Below are 18,774 nucleotides of genomic sequence, written 5' to 3'. Positions count from 1 at the left end.
ACTGATAAAATTGACCCTCTGTCCATCATAATTATCCTATTAAGTTGCTTTTTCAGTCCTAGTACTCCTCCTGCAGCATTTTGTCAACAGCTCTGGATAAAGACACCTCAAAATGGTTTCATTGAAGATTCGCCTTACAAGGATAACAGAATGATTACATACCAGTTACTGACAGCCTGAGGTAGCTTACCTGAAAGTAAGTGTAACAGCACCCTTACCTATAGACAGCTGGTGACTGTTGGTGTTTTGAACCCCCAAAATGGCTGACTTTTCCCTTAGTCAACATTAGTGGATGCCCTTAGTGAATTTCTTCATCTGCTACACCTCCCCAATACTTGATGATAGACTCTTCACACTGACTTGACAAAGGAGTTTGCTTTAATCTCAAGGATAGGAAGATGATTTCCTACGATCAGATCATTCAGCCTTAGTCGGATGTAACTGGAGTTCTTGTAAATTGGTTTCACTGATGATGGCAGGCTTACTCCAAGGTCTCTTCTTTTGTAAAACAGGAGAATTATTTGATGTCTTTCTAGCATCTCAGATATCAGCTGCCTCTTTTACAGCCTCCTTGATGAGTACCTGCCACCTTACCGCTTATACACATAGGTGTCTGTGCTTTCTGCTGGAATTTGCCCATATTTGTGCAGCCTCTGTCTTACAAGTTTCTCAACAGGCTTTATTGACTAGGTTGTGTAAGTAAGTCTGCATACCAGTCAAGTGTGTCATCAGGCTGGCACTTATCTCCAGTTTCTGTAGCATGAAGCGACTGGGAGTATTTCTACTCCCCCTGGATGGGAAACTAGTCCATTACAGGGTTACTAGCAGCATTAAATTTGCCGGTACCCATTTATACACCTGGGTGGAAAGAAACACTGTGAGAGTAAAGTGTCTTGCCCAAGAACACAACACAATGTCCCTGGCAAGAGCTTGAATCTGGACTGCTTAATCTGGAGGTGAGCACATTAACCATCAGACCACCACCATCAGACCTCACTATTAATCTCACTAAAACATTGAAAGGACTGTACAGATCGGAGCTTGAAATTTCCCTATATACCAAGCAAAAGTAACCTGTTCTTGAAAGAGGATGAGTGGTACGATTCTCTATAAAGAGCTTTGGCTGAATATGAAGCGGAACAATGTCATCAACACCTTCAATTCCATAATTGACTATAACTATACTCTTGAATTAAGCTAGACAACCCATGAAGAATGGTGTGAGACACTATCCAATGAAGGAAGAAAGTAAATGACAACATGATAGGAGCCTGGAACATGGTCTGCATTGTTAGACAAAATTAGTGGCTCAACAGTAAATACCTGACATTCAACATGGCAAAGCAACTCAGGGGCAATCTTTGTTTTGTACTATCGACATTGTAGCTGATCTTCCAAATCCTACAGCAACTCCTATTCTCTCGTGCAAATCTATCAAAGAACAAGTACATTTTTCCCATTTGATACGAAGATGTTCAATGTGGGCATTACCCCACTTGTCAGGGTAGTTTCACAAAATCCTGTACATGTCCCTGGGTGAAACAATACCTCTTTAAGTGTGTTATTCACAACAGGATTATCCTTCAATCCAGTCACCCTTGTTCTTATACTATCAAATGATAACCTTAAAAATGTCAGATGAGGCTTTCCCATTACCAGATTGGTTATCTCTTTCAGCACTTCAGATGATATAGAACATATAATAATTATAGACTCTTCAGGATGACTTCACAGAAGATTTTGTCCAGTAAGGATAACAAGCTAATACCCTGCTTGTTGATGGACACCTAAGTAACTTTCTTCAGAATAATTGATGTAGACATGTTTACCTCAGTCGGTCTATTGCTTTAATACACATGCATCTCTGCAACCATCTCCATGGATCACACATCACTCAACTGGATCCTGTGCAGGTGCTTTGGCACTCTGAAGACTATTGGAATACTTCTGAGGATCTGATCCCTTCTGTTGGAGGTGGGATCAAGAGTAATGTCAACAACTTCAAAAGTGTACTTTTTCCGCATCGCTGATGTCACCTGACAACTTCAAAGCGTACTTGTTAATCATTTATCAACATGTTCATTCCCGTATTCTTCCTGCTCCCTCTCAATTCTCACTATAGTAACACACCTTGCTTGTCAAAAGTGGGTGCCTGCAGTGCTTCATGCCAATGTCCACAAAGTTATCCAATGATCTTGTAGGTTGCAGCTTACTCCTATGCCTGTGGAATCTCCTCTGTCCCTCAGATGTTTCACTGAACATTGATGATGTAACCATTTTTGTAATTGTGAGCATTGTCTTCAAACTAAGGACACTGGTTTTTCAACAGAGGATGTATATCATAGGACTGTTGCAGCTCCTGTAGAAGAAGTCTTGGATGAAAGTGAATGTTACAAGATGAAGATAAAAGTGAATGTTACAAGATCATATTAAGACCTACTACATATGGAATTTAGGAGGACCCTGTGAAAAATGGAGTTGCACACACCCCAAAATACTAAATATGAAAAGCCAGGAAGAGCTTCAAAAACTTGCCTGAATTCTAGAAATACTGAATGTGATCAAAATTATTCAGCAGATTGCATCATCGTTGAACATCTCTACTCTCTTATAAACATCATGAGCATCAAGTTTTGGTTTAAATATGTAACAAATAAAGTGATAGTGATCACTTCTAACAGAGGCTGCCCTCCTAACATGCCATGAAATCTTTCAAGAGACATTTTATTTCTCAGTGATGAGAAGATCGCTTATTAGGATCTTATGCCACCTGTCAGAAAATCTTATGTACCTTCCCTGTGTAGAAACAATATGCTTCGGGTGACTACCCCACATACTCATCCTTCACTATCATCATTTATACTGTACCAGTCATTTTGCCAATTGCCTCATCCCTGTGACTCTTTCCTTACCCAGATCGTCTTTTATCTGGTCCTAACAACAATTTAACTTACAAACTACACTGTCACCTTATGTGTGAAGTAGACGCCACTACTCAATCTGAAAATGTTTATAATTATGTGGGCTACTTGCGAACAATCAGCCATTGAAACACAGGACCATTGTGGAACATCACAAAAATTCCCAACTTTGTGCTTGTTAAATCTTAACTCGATTGTATTTTCCTGGCCTTTACACACAGCATTTCAGATTTCAACGACTTGAGCACACCTGCTAATTCCAGTGACGGGAGGTAGATATTTTTTCTTAATGTGGTCTTGCTATGGAACTTAATATGTATCTTTCTGCACACAGTCAGCATCATTGGAAAACTAGTCTGGATCACAGTCATCATCATCTTCATTTAGTAGAACAAGATGGTGATTTAATTCTCACTGGTGTTCACTCAAGGATGAATTTCTCAACACCTTTTTCAAAGGTGACCATGATTCTGTTCACTAATTTCTTGGACATCAGTTTTGACCAAGAAGAAATCTATTTCCCAGCTTGTGTTTTAAATGAGTCAAATTGACCCATCATCACTATCATCATCTCCTCTCATGTAGCACCAACAGGTGTATATAAGGTGCATAAGGTGCATATGGTGCAAATTGACTCCACCATCACTAAATGATGTCAAGGAGTATTGTGGTAAACTTTTTTCAGCTGTCTACCTGGTGACCTGTGAAAGTCTGTAAATGCTATACAGCCCTCAAAATCAAAAAGCAAGTTATAGCCTTTGAACACAACTTTTTCCTGTTTCCATGAGATATTCACTTTTCATGGGGTGAAGATTTTAGCCTCGTGCCCAACACCAATGGACTATCCAGGAAGGTTAAAACATCCCAACAATGGAAGTCTCTCTGAATCATTGAGCCTTGTAAGTCATTCCACGAGATCAGGATACATGTGTATCTCAAAGGATGGAACATAACTGACAAACCACTGGATAAAAGTCAGATGTGAATAACTATGAATTATGGCAACCTCTTTTTATCTAGGTCTACTTGGTGACCAGTGAATGACTAGAAAATATACACAGCCCTTAAAATCAAGAGACAAAAAAAACAGTCTTTGACTTAGTGCGTGACCACTTCCACGAGATGTTCACTTTTCATGGGGTGAGGATAAGAGCGAGATGTGATCTCAGAGTCTGTACCTCTTGGTTGCTCCACTTGGATGCCTGTCATGTCAATGAAGCAATTCTCTAGCAACAGTTGTGCTGAAACAGCAGTATCCTTTGCATTGAAGGACTAAGAAATGATATACAGTATAAAAGATACCTACAGCCTGAAAGACCAAGACATTATAGACAATGGAGGATATTTCTACAACCTGGAGGACCAAGCAATGACAGACGATATAGGAGTTTTCTACAACCTGGCATGGGGTATGTGGATACAAAGTATGTTACATTGCAATGCAAGATAACATCAGTTCTCAATCCTCACTTCATATGTCTAAATTATAAGTCAGATGACCTCTATTGGCTGGACTTGATTTATCATGCCCAAGAAATCAAAGGAAAAAAAAATAGTAGAAAGTGAGGTTTGAAATAATTGGTGTTGTCTTTCAGTGCAATATAGCATACAGTTGCTTTTAATTAGCTAACAATAATTACAATAAATGTTTGGTTTGGCATCAATGTCCGGCTTTAAATTTGGTTTTTGAGCAGTTCGGCTTTAGTTCGATCCTTCATGCTTTTCTTTCGATACATATTCCAGCCACAAACATGTCAAGGCCTGGTATCAGTGCTGATTTGTTACCAGGCCAAAGGTTACAAACAAATGAGAACCATCCAGGAGGCCCTGGGTGTTCCAAATGAAGTGTCGACTGACACTGGTACACTCTTGGCTTTCTCTGGATACTAAATTATTCAGCTTAAGGAGCGCACCCCCTCATGGATTAATTTATTAGATCCTGTGGATTTTTGCATTGTAAAAGTTAATAAGAACAATTGTAAAAAGCATAGCTATCAACGTAGCGTGTGGATGCTGCTCATTTTCGGGAGCAAACAGAATGGAGAAGACAGCAAGAAAATGCGAAGAGAGTTAAAATATTGTAACTAACCTAATATTAATAATAATAATAATATATATTGCTATTTGATGTTTATGATAATAAATCTACAAAAATGGTGTGAGTCTGCTATTTTTTAACATTTCAGTTTCTAGCTAAAGATATAAACTGGTAACTAACAGTAAACAATGATAATAAATTAAAGTCTGTGATTTCTTTTTTCTGCCCACTTTCGGGGGCAAATTTTTCTGAGTGTCCATTTTCGGGGACATGAAAAATGTTGGAAAAGGAACACTGTTTATTAAATTCAAATCACCTGATGTTCGCAGGTGTGTTTTTTTTCATTCATTTATAGGGACCTTTACTTGGGTCAATGATGTTCATTGACCTGAGTGAAGGGATCAAGACATTTTGGATCACCTTATCATATAAAGGTAAGGCATAAATGTTGGCTATTCACATTTTCAACTTCTAACTTGTGCTGTGCTTTAGTTTCCACTAGAAAAATACTTTCAGTGCCATCTCAAATCATGTATTACTAATGAAAACAAACCCAGACAACAAAGCTTCAAGCATAGATAGAGCAGTTGAAAAACATCACGCACAACCTTACAGAAATGTTTACTCTGCTACTGCTGGAACAACATGAATAAAGAATAATCAGTCTTCACCTACATGTAACATGAACAACCACAACAACAAAGCAGTCTTGAGAAGACAAGTTATAAGGTATGAAGAGCGATGATAGTATTACAGGAGACATTGCCTTGATGTACAACCAAATTCTCATAACATACATTTAGTAAAACAGTCAGTTTTAAGAGGGCAAAGCACAGTATTAGTGGAGCTTACATGCCTCATTGCATCAATGATGCACACTGGACATGAACATTGTTTTTAAGCAATAGTTTCTTCTTGCACCACCAAATTCCCAGAATATACTATAGTATTGCAATTATAACAGGGATTCTAGGTGTGGAATTTAGTTAATCTTGACTTGCTTTCTTTTAGTCCTTGAAATTAAAGGTTACTTACCTCCATCTTGAGTATAGCTTTGTCCGTAGGTGAATAAAAAGGATGTTCCAACAACAGGTTTGAGAAAACACAGTCATAATATCAACTGTCCTCACTGGTGTCCAGCTGCTGTTACTACCAGAGTGTACCTGGAAATGAGGGTAGGTTGCCCTAACAGAAATGAGCACGTGTGAACTAGAGGATAAAATTGAGAAGTTCCCTTCAAATTGCTGCATTTCTACAAGAGGTGAGGAGTTTCAGTATCAGAATGTTCATCTTGCTTTGCCAGACAGTGTTTATGACATTTTCAAGGACAGCAATCAGTATAAAATCAAAAGGTGTGCAAGCAATATTGTCTTGATCTACCACCAAATTCTCGGAGTCTACTTCCAATTCTGCCAAGTTCTGAGCACAGCTTATAATAGCAAGTCAATTTCAGAGATGCATGGTCAGTGTTATTTTAAAGGAATTACGTTGTCTTGGCCGTGCACTAACAAATTCTTGGAGCTCACAATACTCCAGGAAATATAGGGAAGATTACACTAGGCTTGTACTGTATTGTTACACGTACCAGAACTTACTAACATTTCCTATATATTGAAGAGCTCCGTGTTTGAGTGAATTTGACAGGAAGCAGTGTTAGGGACAGTTCGAGAAAGCTGCTATGTACCTGGCTGGTGTCCTGGTGTCATCATTCCTCAGTCCAAGAGTACTGATCAACGTGGAGATAACAGTTGGTTATCATCATCCTTGGACTATAAAAACAACACTGCTTATTCAGCAGCTGCCTTCTCAAAGGGGTGCGGAATTTTAATGTATTGATTCTGACAAGTTTCTGAAACTTGCTGTTCGTACATGTTTCCACACTGCATAATCACATAGAACAATTACATTGTGAATGACCATCACTAATGAGGGAAACAAGCATGGTTTTACCTGGGGCATTTTGTGTCGACGTGTCACAAAATTATCAGAACATAACATTTCACACTATGGCAATCAGCATGGAGAATCATAAAAGTGTATCCACACTATATATACATGTAAGTTTTGAGTCTTTTAAGTTCAGTCTTGACACACAACCAAATTTTCACGATCCATACTCACTGATAACAATGTTTTCACCTAGTTTTCAAAATTGAAATACTTTTAATAAATTAAACTATTCCTTCATCTTGAGCAGTTTTGTGTCTGAGTAAATTGGCAGGATGTTCACATTTTAACTTTTTTTTGCTGCGATATTGTGGCCAGGTCCTCCTACTTGACAATGTCTGTCTGAGATGGCTCAACCTTTTATTAGATGCCCGACATGTAAATAATTTCACCTGTCTGTCACTTTTGATTTTGACTTTTGAAACTGCAGTTTCAGTATGCATAATCAATTATAGCTTAACAAGATAATGGGACAACACATTCTGAGAAGTGAGAGGAGTAAACATGATTCTGGGGAACATACTAGTTAACAAATTCTGAAACATAATTCAACTAAGTGATGCTTGAATTGTTTTTACCTTTTAAATGTTTTCTAAAATATTTCTCCACCTTAGGCAGCGTTGTTTTTCTGACAAATGAACTGACAGGATGTTCCAGTTGCATTTCAACATCAGCAACAGCTAGAGAAGACCATGTCATGACAACTTTCCCAACAGCGAACGTCCAACTGCCTTACTGTCAAAGGAGCTGAAATGCTGATTGGAAGGTCCTCAAATATGGAGGAAGTATGTACCCGAGAAGAAGTCATGGAAGTGCATGTACTCTCAAACAGTCATCTTTCTATAAGAGGTAAGGAAATTCCATGCATTAATTCATTGTCAGTAGTGTTACATTGTCTGTTGGCCAATGGACTGAGCTTTCAAATGACATTTTGAGAAATCAATACAAATGGGGATATGCATTAACCTGGGAGATAATCATTGTCTTGATATGACAATAAACTCTGAGAATTGCCAGAGAGGAAGCAGCACAATAACACTCTCCCTATGGAACACCATTAAACTCACTGGTCAGACAGGTTAATTTGTTTTGTTTTTACATCTAAGTAAACACATTAAGCAGATTTGTGTTTAAGTGAACTAAGGCAGGATGCTTCAGCCATACATCCACTTCCTACAACACTTGAAAAGTAATAAATCAAACACAAAGGACTGTGTTTGACGACTTGATTTCCAAACACTGAGAAGAGAGTTGAAAATTTGACGCGTAGCAAAGTATTTTGACGAACTTCGAGGTGTTTGGAAATGTTGTCAAACACTGTCTCGAGTGTTTGATATGTCTTCTCAACCAAAACTTACAAAAACTTGTAAAAATCTTTGCTAATTAAGATCAGATATCCAAACGCTGCCAGAGTCATGACTCCATAATGTCAACAGAACTGAGAGGAAAAGATAACTTCCAGGAGTGCTCAGTCACAGAGGCATTTAGGATGAATCTATCCTCTACATGACTTTAAAACAGGTATTTGGAATTGTTATGCATTGATTTTTAATTCTGGTGCTTTTTAATAGTAATGCCGTATTTCCAAAGTTGCTATGTATACTGAATGGAATCTCACTTGAACTCAGGAACATAATTGTGAATTATCAGTACTAGTAGTTTCCCTAAAAAAATTCAAACCACAGAATAACAAATAGATTCTTTAGAATATTAACATCGCATTCAAATTACTGGTATATCAAAAGAGACCCATCGAATAATGTTTAACAAATGTCCACAACCATTTTTTTGCCTCTACATACCATGTATAAAAGAGCAAACAGATTTTTGAAGTCATGTATTTATTGCCATTTATTTCATGATTTTTCTCAAAATCATGTTTCAGGACTAACAGAAGCTGTTGCTGTCAAGTTGGACTGCCATTCCCATGTGGAAATCTTGTTAAAATTTTATATTAATTCTTAAAACCTCTTATCAGATCTTACAAGAATCTTATAAAACTTTATTTGTAAGAATCTTTCAAAACCTTGAAATGACCTTACAAATAAAGCTTTTATCACTGAAAAATTTAAAATTCAAGATTACAAGACCTTAAACTTACAGGATCTTGTAAGAATATTGCATTTTATATGAAGCACTTTATAAGATCTTGTATGAATCTTTCAAAAATGTATAAGAATCTTAGAAGAACTTGAAAAACTCTTGTAAGAATCATACATGAACTTGAAAGAATTTTACAAAATCTTATAAGAATGTGACAATAAATAATTATTTTAAGGATGCTATTATAACATAATGAATTTTGAAGTCCAACTTAAAATAATATTAAATTAAAAGAAAAATATAAATTAACATTAAGATTTACCTTATATTAAATAATAATAATAATAATAATAATAATAACAATAATAATAACATCAAGAAAAAAAACAAGATAAAATACCTAGTAAGTTATAAATTTCCACAAAGAATCTTAAAACAAGTCTCCTAAAAATTGAGACCTAAAACCTGCAAACAATCTTGTAAGAATCTTGTAAGATTATTAAAAGAGATTGAAAGATTTTAGATTTTTCACTAGGATTTATAAAATTCCTAACATGATTTCCACATGGATTTACACCTATAATGAAGACTAGTTCTAGTCCTCTCTCCGTCACACAATGTTATGCTCCCAGGAGCATAACACTGTGTGGCAGCAAGAACCAGAACTGGACTCTGTTACTTGAAGAAGGACAAAACAAAAAAGAAGAAGAAGCGTAAATCAAGCCTATTACCACAAATGTCTACTTCACAAGGTAAGTGAAATCACATCACATCTATGGAGGGAGGGGGTAGCAACACCTCTTTTGTGCATAAATGTGACAACAGACCTATTATTAATAATATTGTTCACTTTCCTTTGCAGCCACTCTGGTCAGAGTCATGTGACTCTGGCCTGAGCAGCTGTAAAGGAGTAATGTTTTAATTTTATTATGACTGTCAAAGACATCAAGAAATTAAAAACTAGTTAACGAGATGTTCATTCTTTGCATAAAAGAAAATATCAAAGTTGGTAGGTTAAGGTAAAGTTTGCATGTGAGCCAAATGGCCCATCAGGCTGGAGCTTATCTCGGTTTCTGTAACATGAAGTGACTAGGAGTATTCCTACTTCCCCATGGATGGGATGCTATTCCATGCTGGGTGACCCACACCAATAAGTTTACCCATACCCATTTACACACCTGGGTGAAGAGAGACACTGTGAGAGTAAAGTGTCTTGCCAGGGCTCGAACCTGGACTGCTCAATCCAGAGTTGAGCACACTAACCATGGGGTCACTGTCTCTCAAGAAGTTGAGCTATTATTAAAGTACACAGGTTTTTAAAATTTTAAGTTTCAGGATCAGAAAGATGAATTGAAATTGTACCCAGGATATTTGATGTTACATGTACATCTCCATCTGTCTAAAGAAGGAATACCTGAATTAACAAGAGAGCACTCTTGTTTTCTTATTACCTGTAGTAACCTTAAAGTATAATCTATTTTTTACCATAAATCTGAACAAAACTATAAGCTTAAGTGCAAGGCATATTCAGAAATATTTTCTTACTAATGCAAGAAAGTATTATGAAGTTCCAACTAAGTAGAAGAAACTAAACTTTTATTACAAGTTCGTTAATATGTTCCTTATTAGCAAATTAAATGAACAAGCCTAACAAGTTAAAATAATGTCAAATTGACAGATGATTTTGACCCTTACATGATTGTACAGTGTTGTTCTTTTACAGTGTTTGCTGACATCTGTTGGTACTTGCCTTAAACATTATGCTTGGGGTCAAGAAGTTATGGTGGAAATGTAAGTTGTGAGAAGATAAATGGCTGAAGAGGCAAAGAATAGTGCAAGACAGTTATTTGAGAAGCTGAAAATTACTATAATTATTTACTTTATCTTCTGAAATCAACCAGGTGACTGGCCTGGGGTATGGCAATCATACACTTGTGGATAATGTTCTTCAAGCACTTAATCCTTTTGGTCAGCAAACGGAACACTTTACAGGTAAATAATTCAGCACAACCTGGTAAGGATAGCATTAAAGACCTCCCATTCTATTGAATATGAGTATTCATGACAATTTTTAAAGCCAGATTGATCTTATTATAACTGTGCATCTTCCTTAGGAAAAGAGACAATACAGTAAATTAATAACACTAAAATTCTCAGAGTCCAACAGTCATAGTGTGTGGTATACACAAGCATGGATCCATATCAGTGTCCACCATTTTAAAGATTATCAGTCAGATTTTTCAGAATGACTCAGCTTAGAAATACAGGAGAGTTTAGTAAAACATTTCCTGGGGAAGCATGACCTCAGACCCCTCTAGAAGACCTAGAGGCTTGAGCCTTTAAGGTTTGCTGTTTCAGAAACCATTTTATCCCAAATCTGTGCCTGATACAGTTAGGAGAATTTATATTTCCAGCTATTTAAAGCATTTTGACCTTCAGTGGTAATCTATTATAATAAGAATACTTCATATGTTTAAGGGAGCTGAATATAATGGAGTTTAACAGTCTTGACCATCTGCTAGAAAATAACATCTACTGTTCTGTTAAACTGGACATAAACTGACACCTCTAATGCTATTTTCTGTACTTGGTAGGATCAATTCCTGCAGCTAAGGATTCATCATTAATGTCCACTATAAATTGCACTGATTTGAACATCAAAACTCTGTCTTGGACAATTCACATCAAGTTTAATCGACTCTAATGAGTGAGATAATTTGGTACGCAAGCAAATCACCGCAACAGTTGGACATTAACTAGCTACCTGGAGAAAGGTTAGTTTTACAAATAAAACCATTCAGGAGGTTCACTTGATAAAGGTGGCATGGATCAACATTGCTTCAAATTGCTGGTTGCGTATCATACAGGAAAGAATAACATGAATTGGGTTAACCAAGCATTGGCACAAGAAAGAACTACTTCCTTGAAAACTACAGACAGGAACTTCAACAACATTGGCTGTATGGGTCATAGGCAAAAAAGAGAGAAACACTACACTCATGAACATTTTGTCTTGTTGAATTCACCACTGAACTCTCTCAACATTTTACCTGAACACATTAACTTCATATAACCACAGCTAGCAGGGGTGACAAATGGTGAAATCTGATACTCACAGATGCAGAGACCCTTGATTGAAAATCTGCGACTAAGACTTGAAGAATTTTACACCCTGAGACAGAAACAAACAATGAATGTGACTTTGTGACTCATCATGGAGGATTCTGAGATTCTGAAATTGGATCAAAAGTGTCTAAGATACTCAAATGTCTAGGTACCATTCACTACCCCTGCTGCTTAATGTAATTTCAGCTAACTACAACTTGTACATAATGTTGGACTGCAGACCAGTTTAAAAGGTTTGTAACAAAGATGTCAACAATCAGTCAACATTTGAATGGCTAATTTAAGATTAATAAATGTAAATATATATCAATTATACAGTTTTTTTAAACAAACCTCTGTGTGTTACAAGCCACTTAGGGATATAAAGTGTTGCTGTGATACAAACATTAATCCTTGCTTATTACTCTCAGTTTCATCACTAAGAGTCCTAAGCCAGTGCATTAGGACAAGGTTGATCAAAAATTTCTGATACACTTAGACTGCATGCTCATGAATACACTTTATTTGGCCTGCAAAAAAAAAGCATTAAAAAGTTACATGTAACTAACCATGTTCCCAGGCTCTCTCGTCTTTGCCTCCTTTGTCATTGAAGGAGGCAAAGGCGAGAGAGCCTGGGATCAAGGTTAACATGTAACTCACCAAAACATTCCCTAAAATTCCTCTAAAAAAGTATTTGCCCATTCCAGCTCAAGAATATGTGATTTCATCATTACAAAACATGTAGTTCATGACCATAAGGATGTCATCCCAGTTGTACATTTTTCATCTTTATTCATGAGGTCATTTAACCAATTGCCATATCCCCTAATCAAGGCAAAGGGAGGATGTAACTCAGTTTTAGTGCTAAAACTACTGTATCATCCAATTTTTGTTCACTTGCTTGGGTCAAAATCCTTGAACAATACAAATTTTGCACATAAGGCATTCTGAAGCCTTGATTAAATTGGGGCCCTATACTGAATCCTAATTGATCAAAGAGCTTGGTGCAAAAAGGTCCTTAATCTACTACATGTAACAGCTAATTTTTACTAGATTAAGGACTTTTTTGTAATTCAGTACAGTCCTAATGGTGTAGCTGTTCTTTTACACTAAGGTCTAGAAATTGATCGATAAAGAAAAAAATTATGGGTAATTGTCTTGCTACCTTTTAACTGAATCAAGGCCTCAGAATGGTACTAAAACATTTCAACATGAGCTAGCATCATCCCTTTGACCTGCCATGACAGTTAAGGAATGTCTCTTACCGCTAGATTTTCTCTCCTCAAAACCTTTGAAAACAGACTTTCCCATGGCTCATGACATCTTCTTGAGGTGGTTTCTACAAATACATCTTTTGGAGGTCAGTGAATGTAATAAAATATCATGAAAAAGATTTGGGCAATTGCCAAAAAAGTTTGATACCTCCTAATGCAATGGTCCAGGACTACCACACCTTCACCAATATTAGCATTTTTTTTTATTAATGGCTGCCTAAGGGCTGTAACTGACAGAGGTTTTACCACAGGCTCTATATTTGTAAATAAATTAATTCCTATTTAACAACAATAATCAGACACATGAAAATGATTGATTGAATATGTGAGAGGAGGTGGAGGTGTTCAGAGTGGGACATTGCAGTTATGAAAGTCTGATATGGATGATGTAACATTTAGAGAAAAATCAAGGAGGCCATCTATATCAGACATCAATGTTCCTCTCTGAACAGGAGTACCTGAGCTATCATCTTTCTGCCATGTTCGACCAGTTTTAATGTCATGTAAATGATCGTGGTCTCATGACTGGGTATTAAATGCATCATTCTTTCTTACATCTCTGACTAGGAGTGTAGAGTGTTTTTAGAGTTTTCGTTTTCATTTGTACTTGAAGATCAAAATCTCATCTATAAAATATGCGAGTCGCAATTAGCTTTTAATAGCTTTTTATGTTTTGTAACTAAAGGTTTGAGTAGCTAGTGCATGTACAAGTTTTCTACATCAATTACAGCAAGGATGTGGCAAAAATAATAGAATCAAAGCAATTGTTGATATTAAACTCTCCATAATAAAACCCGTACCAGTATATTAGAACTGCCCAAATAAGGTGCACAATATTGCTTTAAAAAATTTTATCTTTGCAAATTTCTATCACTTTTGAGTCTTGGCAAAATGACTGTTCCAGCTTATAACTGGGAGTAACTATTTTGGACCCCATGAATCTAGATCTTAATTTGTAAATTTATATCCGACAAAGTTAATAACATTTTCAGACATCATAGCAGTATTAAATTGTATGTTTTAAGATAGCTTTTCCAAATTTGGTGCAAATATATCCAAACATGAATCAGAATTTAAAGTTATGCATGTAGAACCCAAAGTTTCTAAATTTGAAATTAATTTTGTAATCAATGTTGAACAAAATAAATGACTGCAAGATGTTGACATATAGGAAGACAATCAACTTGGTACATCTGGATTCTTCTTAACCTGCTCCATAGCAAAGCTAACCCTAACAGTAACAGCAAAGTTTGTTGGTTGACTAATAAATAATGCGAGAAGAATTCTAGAGGTTCCAAATTCTAAAATCATAGGAGGAAGAAATTAAATCACTCTTAATCTCATCTCATCTTATCTCATTTTGCTTGGCAGGCAAACACGATCGAAATATATAAACCTAGGACAACTTTTTCATTTTTTTAACAAGAAGTTCAACTAAAGCTTCATGAATTTTTTTTATTTGGAGGGGGAAGGGGGGAAGGCAGATCCCAATGAAAGTTTCCAAAGTGATGGTAATAACCTAATACATGTAGTTTCTCTCTTTTTCATTGTCTTTTTTGAATCTATGTCACATAGCTAGTAGTGTTAAAGATGATTTACAGTCTGTACTGTGCAGTCTCAGCACCCTAATGTTTATCAACATTGTAAGGCTCGCTCGATCAAATGCAAATCAATGTTATTCGTTACGAACCACATACCTTATCTTTGAAACCTTTCAAATTCTTTTTCCAACAGCTTTGAACATTGATTTTTAAAGCTGCGAAGTTGTTTCATCAAGTGATACGAGAAAGAACGAAGTCGTTGTTTTGAGAAATGTTTACATTATGTGATGTTTTACATGAAACAAAACAAAAAAAACAAACAAACTTGCGAGAGTGTGCAGTAAGGAAAAGCTGCATGGTATAAATGGTATTTATAGGATTTCAAGGTGACATGTATACCTTGATGTGCAATTATCTTTTTTTTATTTAAAGTTTGTACACATTGTATCTATTTATCTAGATTAGTTTTAATAACTATAAAAAATAAAGTAGGATGTTGGCAGAATTGCAAAATGTAGTCTGTTATTTGTCTCTGGATTGCTGTAAAATTACCATACCTGTTCGTTCTAGAGACTTTCCCATCACTTTTATCAAATGGTACACCTCTCTCATGAGTTACAAATTTAATTGCTTTGTTCCAGGAAGGATCCAAACACAGCCCATGGAAGGTCTTTTGGTGTGAACCCCAACCCCTCTAGAAAATATTCCAGTTTACATGTAGCTTCATAATTTCTTTTGAAAATCTCAGCTTTCAAAAAATGCTCCCTGCAACAATTTCTAGTGAAATTCCTTGAGGTGGGTACAGATATTTCCTGAGAGCAAACAATTTCTTATTCTGCCAAATTACTGGTCAATGGTTTAACTTATCATAAGTGACTGTCTCAGAACAATCACTTTCACTTCACAAAATCAAGGTGGTTAATTGTATACTGGTAAAGAGATCTGTTACTGTCAAGGAGCCATTTCAACAAATTTTCTAGTGCAAGTTTCCTGATGCAAGCTCCATTATGCTCATATATTCGCCTGACATGCCAAATAAACTGGCCGCGATGATGCTACGTACATTTCATGTGTTATTAGATCATATTTTTCTATAACATATCTGCTGTGGTTCAAATCTATCTTTGGTGATTTTAAAAAAAATTTCCAAACCAGTTTCATTTGCTAGTTTCATTTTCTCATACTCTTCATCACAATCAGACGAAAGAGAAATAAAAAAAAACTGGTTTGAGCAATTTAAATCAAAGTTAAACTAAAACTGTATCACAACATATCAGGTTATTCTTTTGCTATTTGTAATAGTAATCGGACTCAGTGGACTACAATTCAGGGAGTAATCAGTAAGTTGTCTGAGTAATTTCAAAATCAGATGAGTACACAGTGTGGGACCAGTTTGAAATTACCAGCATGATTACTCACTGAATAGTATGACACGAGGTCCAATTACTAATTACTAATTATTGTATTTCAGGTATTCAATATTTACAAAAAAGTTTAAATTGGATACCTGTAATTGGACACCTACGTGATGGCGCGCCAGTTACGTGACAAATAGGTGAGTGTGGAGAGCCAACCGGGTTCGAGAATTCTCTTATAGATACGATTACTTGCTTAATTCTACAAAACCAGGTTCAATTACTAGTTAATTACATCAACAACAGGGGGAGATGGGGATTTGCGGTGTTGCGGTATTGATGTTTTTTTAATGCGGTGATACGGTGAATAAAATCTCAACTTGCGGTGTGGCGGTGATCTCAAACCCTATGGTGTGCGATATTTGTGTTTTTCATGCTGCGGTGTTCAGCGAAATGAAATTGTTTGCAGTGCTGGGGTTATTGATTTACCTTTTTCAAACCTAAATTTGACGTAAATTTAGCATGTAAACTTCGTTAATCCATGCTAATTTATGACAAACATGTACCATTGAGGTTAATAATTTGTCACAAAATACAGACCATCACTGTCTGTAGTCAATCTTTACTATGCTTCGGCTGCCAATCCGAAGCTGTTTTCATTTATGCGTAACTTGACAAGTAACTCGACCTCTGCCACTCGGAGCTCAGTGCTCGGTAGACATGTGGAGGAGCGAGGACAGAAACAATCCTGGAAATTCTGGAAACGCCAAGGTCGAATATAATGTATTATTGACTGCGCAGTTTTTTTCTACCAAAAAAGGAAAAGGTGGTGAAAACTAGCGGCCACAAAATATATTCAGATGTCGCATCGGCAGGGAAGAAAGAAGGCTTTCTAAGCTAAGTTAAGGAAGCTTTATAACTTGCACACGTTTACTATTTTTTTCCTTTTGCTAGTCGGCTTCACCTAAAGGTCATTCTGATACCAGTCCCTACCCCCTCCAAGGTCCTGCGACTTTCTTGACCTTTGATTATTGATATCAAACACGAACGCAGCTAGCTCCGGAAAGCAATACTTTCAGTCAAGATAGGGCTTCAGTCAGTGGGTTTATACACCAAGAAATGTGAGCGAAGTAAAAGAAGAGAGGAATCTGGAGTAAAGGCCATCTCCCTACGCTCCTCTCTTTTTTCTTCGTCCGCTTCCTAGCTTCGCGAAAGGTTTCTTCACAAGAGTAGGAAAACTGATTTTCAGGCATCAGCAGTATCGACATATGCGTAATGAAAAGCGTTGTGATGTGTTTATTTTGTGGAAAATTGTTGAGGTATTAAATTATTATTTTACTTGAAGTGTAGATGAACGAATCATGGCGCTAAAACTACGTGTTGCGGTGATGGTGTTTCGTTGACTTTTCTTGCGGTGATGCGGTGTTCGTTAATTTTTTTTGCGGTGTTGCGGTGTTCAGAAGCCCCCCATGTCCCCCCTCCAACAACAAATTTCTAAGTCAAAAAAGTCTTTTAAGGACTTTTTTTGTGCGAAAAAGTCAGTAATAATAGAGGAGTTCGCGGTCTAAGGGGCATGATCAAATCATTCGGTTTTAACCGTTAAAATATTCGTACGTCCACAACGATCGTTCGATCGGCTCAAAAACACTCGTAAACCTAGAAAAGGGGTTTCCTCGTCTATAGTATATGTTTTATCTCCAAATGTGAAATCAGAACGGAAATATAAAGATAAACATTTGTTTTACGGCTTTTTGCTTCTTTGAAATTTGCCCTGATGAATAATACCCCTTCGAGTGTGAACTCCTCTTTTCTACAAAAATTTTATAATCTAAAGGGATTAATGAGAAGGAAGCCATTGAAGGGCACGTAATCGACCTGCAAGTGGCCCCGAGACTTACTTTTAGAAAAGGGAGATGGCGCGGAATATGATCATGGCAAAGATGTGCTGTTTGTTGAATTGCTAGCTATTGCTGAATGATGAACCGCAATATACCAACCTATTCTTCTGTGTTACTGCTTTCCAAACTTGATATCTTCGGGCAAGGAATACTATTAGCTTGAGCTCTCCCATTTTACCTACGTCTTTCTGGGATGCCAACACTTGGAATCCAGAGACGGCGCGCGCGACAAACAGGAGGACAGTTCATTGCAGCTAACATGGATTTCATGTTGAGGTCTTGGACAAAAGGGTCAAAATGCAAAAGAGCCGGCCAAAAGCATCTGCACGCTGGTGAAAGTAAATCTTGAAGACACTTTTTTTGTTTTAGTGATCATCTTGTTAAAAATGATGAAAATAGAAAAAAACATTAAATAACAATTTCGTTTTTTGTTTGCTTTAATCTTTTTCATTGTTTCCCAGGGGATCGATCTTCTTTAACCTTTAAATACCTCAATAAGGCTTGCTAACATCTCCTAAGGTGATAGTTGTAAAACTGTTACAAATGATTGGGGATACAGTTGCTGGAGCCCAAACATTTCCATTTGTTTTGTCTCACTTTCGCGCGCTTTTCGCCCCAAAATGAATAGCTCTCTTTTGTTAGGTACCTCGAA

At 36.7% G+C, this 18,774-nt stretch overlaps 1 long non-coding RNA gene across 11 annotated transcripts in view; it reads right to left on the bottom strand.

Moving 5' to 3' along the window:
* The window catches only part of LOC145478548 (uncharacterized), a 30,610-nt gene extending 12,305 nt beyond the window's left edge, over positions 1 to 18,305 (bottom strand). For 5 of the 11 annotated variants that reach the window (XR_014048282.1, XR_014048281.1, XR_014048279.1 and 2 more), the window contains exons 1-5: positions 18,222 to 18,305; positions 12,066 to 13,582; positions 7,485 to 7,746; positions 6,644 to 6,722; positions 1,324 to 6,144 (exon numbers count right to left, since the gene is read on the bottom strand). This is a non-coding gene — a long non-coding RNA (uncharacterized LOC145478548). Of the gene's footprint in view, positions 1 to 1,323; positions 6,145 to 6,643; positions 6,723 to 7,484; positions 7,747 to 10,644; positions 10,856 to 12,065; positions 13,583 to 18,221 lie in introns of those variants that run through there. The other 6 variants (XR_014048278.1, XR_014048280.1, XR_014048288.1 and 3 more) reach the window with 6 other exon arrangements.
* Positions 18,306 to 18,774: the final 469 nt, after the last annotated feature.

Source organism: Orbicella franksi, chromosome 2, assembly GCF_964199315.1.
Source record: "Orbicella franksi chromosome 2, jaOrbFran1.1, whole genome shotgun sequence".
Taxonomy (NCBI): domain Eukaryota; kingdom Metazoa; phylum Cnidaria; class Anthozoa; order Scleractinia; family Merulinidae; genus Orbicella; species Orbicella franksi.
The sequence above is the reverse complement of the archived record's forward strand: the minus strand, read 5'-3'. Positions and strand labels throughout refer to the sequence as shown.